The sequence below is a fragment of the Podarcis gaigeae genome (genome assembly GCF_964106915.1).
Source record: "Podarcis gaigeae genome assembly, chromosome: 5".
NCBI classification, from domain to species: Eukaryota; Metazoa; Chordata; class Lepidosauria; order Squamata; family Lacertidae; genus Podarcis; species Podarcis gaigeae.
Window position 1 is genome coordinate 67,818,435 of NC_139681.1, and position 6,836 is coordinate 67,825,270.

At 42.2% G+C, this 6,836-nt stretch overlaps 1 long non-coding RNA gene across 1 annotated transcript; it reads right to left on the reverse strand.

The window, feature by feature from the left end:
• Positions 1-925: 925 nt before the first annotated feature.
• On the reverse strand, positions 926-4,377 carry LOC310845289. The gene is made up of 2 exons (XR_014564618.1): positions 3,776-4,377; positions 926-1,020 (listed from the first exon to the last, which is right to left on the reverse strand). It is a non-coding gene; the product is annotated as an uncharacterized lncRNA (long non-coding RNA).
• Positions 4,378-6,836: the final 2,459 nt, after the last annotated feature.

Consider the following 6,836-nt stretch of genomic DNA (forward strand, 5'->3'; position numbering starts at 1 on the left):
TTCATTCAGATTGCCCTCAGCTGAAGTCTGAAGGGGCTGCAGTTCTAAAGAAGCCAGGAGCACAGAACTACTGAAGTTTCATAGCCCCTTTGAGGGAGCTTTTGTGGAAATGGGGGGGGGGGGCAGCCATGTTTGTTTGTTGCAACAAATGCAACAAGGGGTCTTGCATGTGGCACTTTTATCCAATGCATGCTTGGCACTTGTAGAATCATAGAATCATAGAATCATAGAGTTGAAAGAGACCACAAGGGCCATCGAGTCCAACCCCCTGCCAAGCAGGAAACACCATCAGAGCACTCCTGACATATGGTTGTCAAGCCTCTGCTTAAAGACCTCCAAAGAAGGAGACTCCACCACACTCCTTGGCAGCAAATTCCACTGTCGAACAGCTCTTACTGTCAGGAAGTTCTTCCTAATGTTTAGGTGGAATCTTCTTTCTTGTAGTTTGGATCCATTGTTCCGTGTCCGCTTCTCTGGAGCAGCAGAAAACAACCTTTCTCCCTCCTCTATGTGACATCCTTTTATATATTTGAACATGGCTATCATATCACCCCTTAACCGCCTCTTCTCCAGGCTAAACATGCCCAGCTCCCTTAGCCGTTCCACATAAGGCATCGTTTCCAGGCCTTTGACTATTTTGGTTGCCCTCCTCTGGACACGTTCCAGTTTGTCAGTGTCCTTCTTGAACTGTGGTGCCCAGAACTGGACACAGTACTCCAGGTGAGGTCTGGCCAGAGCAGAATACAGTGGCACTATTACTTCTGTCTTGGGAGACGATGGAGGAGTGTGCCTTTGGGGGTGAGGTCAAGCCATTGGAGTTACAGCGCCTGCTGTGGCTGTACAGACTGATACAGAAGAGACATGTTTTGTTGCAGTTGGGGCAGATGAAGGCATCCAGTTGTGCTGACACAGGTGTACCATGGCATTTCTTCTTTCTGCGCTCCTCCCAATGGTCATTCTTCCTCTGGTCCCTGCTTTGGATACATAACCCGACTGATTGTCTCCTGATGCTGCTGTCATCTGCAAGGGATTCCCATATGGTGGGGTTAATGTTGCCAGCTTTGTAACACAGAGTTAGTCTGCCAACAAGTCTGGTGCCCAAAGCCAGCTTCCCATAGAGGACATCTTTGAGGATCCTGCCACCCAATGCATCAGCCCTAATAAAACTAGTTAGCCTTTAAGATGCCACTTATCCCGCCCCCTCCAAGAATATAGATGTGTGAGAAGTAGTGCACCTCCTGTTGATTTCTGCCTGACATGAAGTTGATAAAGATAAAGAAATGTGCTGCTGCTGACCAGCCCTACTGAGGATCTGCAGGCCTGGCGCCATCCCATGCTATTTTTAGGTGTGAGGCAAAAATGGTGGGTCCCCTCCCCCCTCCTGCCAGGCCTTTCTTTGGCATTTAATTTGGAAGGGATTGATATTTGTGGTCTCCTTCAGAAACGTGTTATAAATATGCTTTTTAATGGCTATGAATCTGCTTTTAGCTTTAGTTTTATGTTGGCTTTAATTTATGTGCAACTTTTTTGTAAGTCACTTTGTAAGGTTATATTTAGTTTTTAAAGTGAATAATAATAATAATAATAATAATGCACAAGGATGGGTGGTATTCAATTAAATTTTACTCAAAGTGGATCCACTGAATTCAATGAACATGAATATGTTAGGTCCATTAATTTCAATAAGGCAATGGACAAGTCTCTTTCCTTCTTTTCCAGTTGCTTTTGCACACTTTCAGTTTTGTACCAAATTTCCAAACTGGAAAGGCCTGCCTGAAAGCTGAAGCCTGAAAGCCTTTCCAGACGGACTATTCCTGCCAATCTCTCTAGGTTACAGTCATGTAAAGGTATAAAACTCCCAAATGAAGTGTAACCTTCTGAAGCGACTAGATGCTTTGCTCATTAGCTGCTTCTCACATTTTCTGCATGCAAAGTTTTCACAGCTAAGAACATGCTGACCTTTCTGAAGGTTTGTCCTCAAGACAGAAGATAATATTAAGCTCCTCAGGGCTGCAACCCTCTAACCCAGTGTTTCCCTACAACTCCCATCATCCCTGACCACTGGTCTTGCTAGCTAGGGATGATGGGAGTTGTAGGCCAAAAACATCTGGAGGCACAAGGTTGGGAAACACTGCTCTAACCAGAGGGTCTGAAATAATCCTATTAAAGTCAAATGATCTCCTTCAAGGTAAGGGCTTAGAAAAACATGCAGCCCATCAGTTGTTTTGCTCAGAGATGCAGACACCCTGATTTTTATTTTTATTTTTACAGCTTCCTAGAACTTGTCCTTCCTTGAACAGTGATAATGGCAGCTGGAGACACAAGTGCTTTCATGCCCAAGCCTGGTGCTCAGAAGAGGTTCTTCTCTCCTGGATTATGTTAAGGTGGGTCTTTCAAGAGGGTTTAAAGCCACTGCTCTTTACATTACAATCAGGGAATCAAAGGCTTTTGTTAGGAATCTGATGCTTTTGATGCAATATCAAAATGCTCCACCTGCCACACTTGATCCTGACCTCCCTTCCCTCCTTTGCACCAATCTCATCATTCCTTGTGCCTTGTTGTATGCTAATAGGGGAGAGGCAGACATCTCCCCTAGCCATCATATCACAGCTTGTAACCCCCCTAAATTCAGCCAGCCCTCTTCTAAACTACTTTCTGTAACCCCACAACCCAGCACCAGTCCTCTGTTCCTCACTTTGCAGAGATCCTTCAATGTAGTGTTGTGCATACAACCACCTGTGGGCTGGGGTCGTAATCCCACCCTGGCATTAGAACAGGAAAAGAGGAAGATACCTCTCATCTCCTCCTTCAGCTGGGTCACAAATTCTGTTTCATTTGTCTGAGGTATCAATATAAACTCTTTATATAATCTATACAGAACATTTAACAATATGAAATATGCACTCTCTGCAAAACCAAATAAGCAGAAATCTTCTAAATCTCTGAAAGTGACCAAATATGCACTCTTGATGGATTCTCTTGAAAACATAGAACCAAATAAACATAAGTCTTATAGGTGCTCCATAGCAATTGTTGTTATACAATTCCATTCAGCATATAGATGGGTTTATGAAGCATTTCTGTATCCTTCTGCTGTGCTGAAGGAGAATTCCACAAAACAGTGGGTATATCTGGAATCACTGTTCACTATGTCTGTTTGCGGACCACTTTGGCAGCGTTGGACATCATAAGACAAAGCTTCACAGCTTGTTTTCACCAGATAAGAATCTGACCCATTGCTTCTTTCAGAGACTTGCATAGCGCACAAAGACTTTCAGAGACCTATAAGACTTATCTTTATTTGGTTCTATGCTTTCAAGAGAATCCATCAAGAGCGCTTATTTTGTGACTTTCAGAGATTTGGAAGATTTCTGTTTATTTGGTTTTGCGGAGAGTGCATATTTCATATATTTCATATTGTTCAATGTTCTGTATAGATTATATAAAGAGTTTATATTGACATTGTGTTGTTGTACTTGGTCATTGTGTTGCCTTTGGATATTACTGATATTTGTTTGCAACACAGGGGTTTAATTGTTTGGTTACTCATTTCTCTGAGGGTCATAGAATCACAGAGTTGGAAGGAACTCTGAGGATCATCTAGTCCAATCTCCTGCAATTCAAGAATATGCAGCTGTCCCATAAGGGGATCGGACCTGCAACCCTGGCATGATCAGCACCACACTTTAACCAATTGAGCTTTCCAGTCATACACAGTGAAACAAAACAATGTCCTTCTTCCTAAACTACATTGGGATGGTGGGGCTTTACTCACAAGATCACTTCCAGGCAACATTGAACCCATCTAGATCTTGGCTTCTTCTTCTCGAGAGGCAGCCACATCCCACGGTTTGTAAACAATTGCATTATACTGAACAGATATATTACTGTCCCATTGGCCAACCAGATGGCAATAGGAAACCTGAAAGGTGCAAGCAAATCCTGACCTCAGTGACATGCTCTCCACCTGTGATTCCAGGTAACTCGTGTTCAGAGGCATGCTGTCTCCAACAGTGGTGGCTAGTAGCTATTCATAGCCTTATCCTCCATGAATTTGTCTAATCCTCTTTTAATGCTGATTACATTGCTGCCCATCACAACCTCTTGTAGGGGCAAACGCCAAAGCTTAACCATGCAACTGTGTAAAATAGTATTTCCTTTTGTCTGCCCTGTATCTTTCAATGTTCAGCTTCCAACATTTACTTAAGCAACATGAAATCCAGAGCAATCAGTCATTGCGTACAGATTCCTCATAATTCTAATATCATATCCTCCTTAATAGCTATTCTATCTCTTTTTACATACGCTTTCATTCTCTTTTCATCTCTTTCCCTCTTTCTCAATCCCTCCCCTAGTCACTCTCTCCTTTCAGCAGTTATTTCCCAACCGACACTCTCCACCTGTCACTCACACTACCCAACATTCCATACTCTACTGTCAATCACTCCTCCGCTTGCTCTTCCGTCACAAGACCACTTTCCTCAAGCCCTGTCATGGCCACATTTGTATTTTTTGTCAATCCTGTAAAAAAAAATAAATGTTGGAGGCCAGGAATCGAAAAGCAGCTTACAGACTAGCAAACCAAACAGAGAATGAAGAAACTTTGCAACCCTTTGTACTTTGGTGACAATGACTAACCTCATCTTATTTACTCCTACTTAATCAAGCCTAGATCACTGACAAGCATCAAACTGACTGCAATCCACCATATGTGCATCGCAGACCACCAGGGCTTATTGGTTTTGCGACTTGTCTGGGACTTTGAAAACTGATGGTTTGTCAAGGATCATGCAGCCTGGCCACAATATGTTATTTGGTGGTCTGTGGTCAGCTTGAATTACCACTTCTGTAGACTTTGCATCAAATGATTTATCAGCCACTTTAAGTAGTGCACAGAACTGGGTGAGTTGTCTGGATGCAACCTAGCTTAAAAAGGCCCCTCGTTGGGTGGCACTTTCCAAATTGATGAAAAGTAGGACAGATGTTATCCATCACACTCCACTAAGATGCTAATGATACCTTCTCTTTATGTGTGTATTCTCTGAAAACATTGCACACTCTTATTTGTGTGGGTGCTGCAGCCTATGAGGAGTCAAGTTCCGTCTTGTTGACATGACCAACTTCAGCTGTTCCTAAGGCAGAGATCCACGCCTGCTTTAGATCTAATGCAGGCAACTCATTAAAATTAAGTTGCTGTCTCTTGTAACAGTCCATTAGCCAATAATACCCTTACTCAAATTAAATACAATAGCTTCCAAAGAATAGAACAGCTTCAGAAATACAAACACAGGGTTATATCCAACTAGGTTTTACTCAGAGTACACCCATTAAAATTAATGGACCTAACTTCATCATGGCCATTAAGTTCAATGGGTCTGCACTGAGTAAAACTAACATTGGCTACAACTCACAATTTAATGTATAATATGAAATGTTTGCATATAAAAGAAATTACTGAGGAAATAACTTGGCTTTCTGTGTTGATTCTGTTATAAAATATATTATGGAACTAGATAAAAACAATAAACTGAGAAAATTAGAAATTGGCAGAAAACAAATAGATTCCAGTGTGTGTGTGTGTTTGACTACATGTGCACAAATCGCCCCAAACACAATGAATGTTTCTTTTTTTAAAAAAAAAACAAACCACCCAACACAACTGTTGGATGTAAAATGAAAGACATAAGTACTGACACTTGATCTAGGAATTAGCAGTAAGCACAGGGACTTCAGTGTGTGCAGAGCTGTCTGGCCAGAAGATCAATTGTTTAAGTAGCAGGGGAAGGAATGCAGATGGAGCTGCCCTGTCCATTGAAGTGAATATGGAAGCTCATTGGTTCAGGATCTCCATGTACTTATTACATCACATCTGAGGCTCTGGCAGTAAGTTATATTCAAGGATATTCAAAGACCTTGAGCAAATCACCATTCCCCTACAACCCTCTTTCACACAAAGGCAGGCAGTGCCTAATAGGTAGAGGGCAAGCCAGATATAATGCCAAATACCTAGAGTTGGCACTCATTTGGTGTCTAGTTAGTCCATTGTTCCTTTCTTCAAATTCCATTTCTATATACCACTAGACAAGTTACTGTAGTTATATGTTGTTCTTGTATTTACATGAAAACCAATAAAAATTATTTGGATAATTTATTTGGATTCCTCTGTCCAGTGTTTACAGCTGCATTTTGCTGTAGCTTTGGCAACCTCTCACAATCTACACCCACACCACCTACTATGAGATTGGTGGAAGATACTGAACACAGTGTCTTCATTTACCACCTTGAGCTTGCCTTGCCTTGGCTCAGTCTTGGCTCATTTACTGCCACAACTGAGATGAAGGACCAGCCATAGTCCTTAACCTCCACGTGGAAGTGTCATCAGCTTCATACATTTGCTTGATGTTAGCTTCTTTGCTTACTTGCTCGAGCAGATAAACTTACCTTTCAAGTGAGTTGCTTGCCAGATCCACAGTTCAGGTTGCCTCCAAACACCTAGAGATAAGGCAACTAGACTAGTGCATTATAGCATTGTGCTTCTCAACAAAACAGCCTAGTAGACCTAAAAGTTAATCCAACACAGTCTGTAACACCATATCCATAACCACAATACAATCCTATACATGTTTATTCAGAAATGTCCCATTGTGTTCCATGGGGGGGGGGGGTAGTCCCAAGTAAATGTGCATAGGATTGGGAACGGGCTGTAGCTGTAGAGTATCTGTGTTGCATGTGAAAGATCCCCAACATCTCCGTGTAGGACTGGGCATGTCTCTGCCTGAAATCCTGGAGAGTAGTACCTATTAGACCAGAGCTGGTGTCAGGGGCTGGTGTGGATC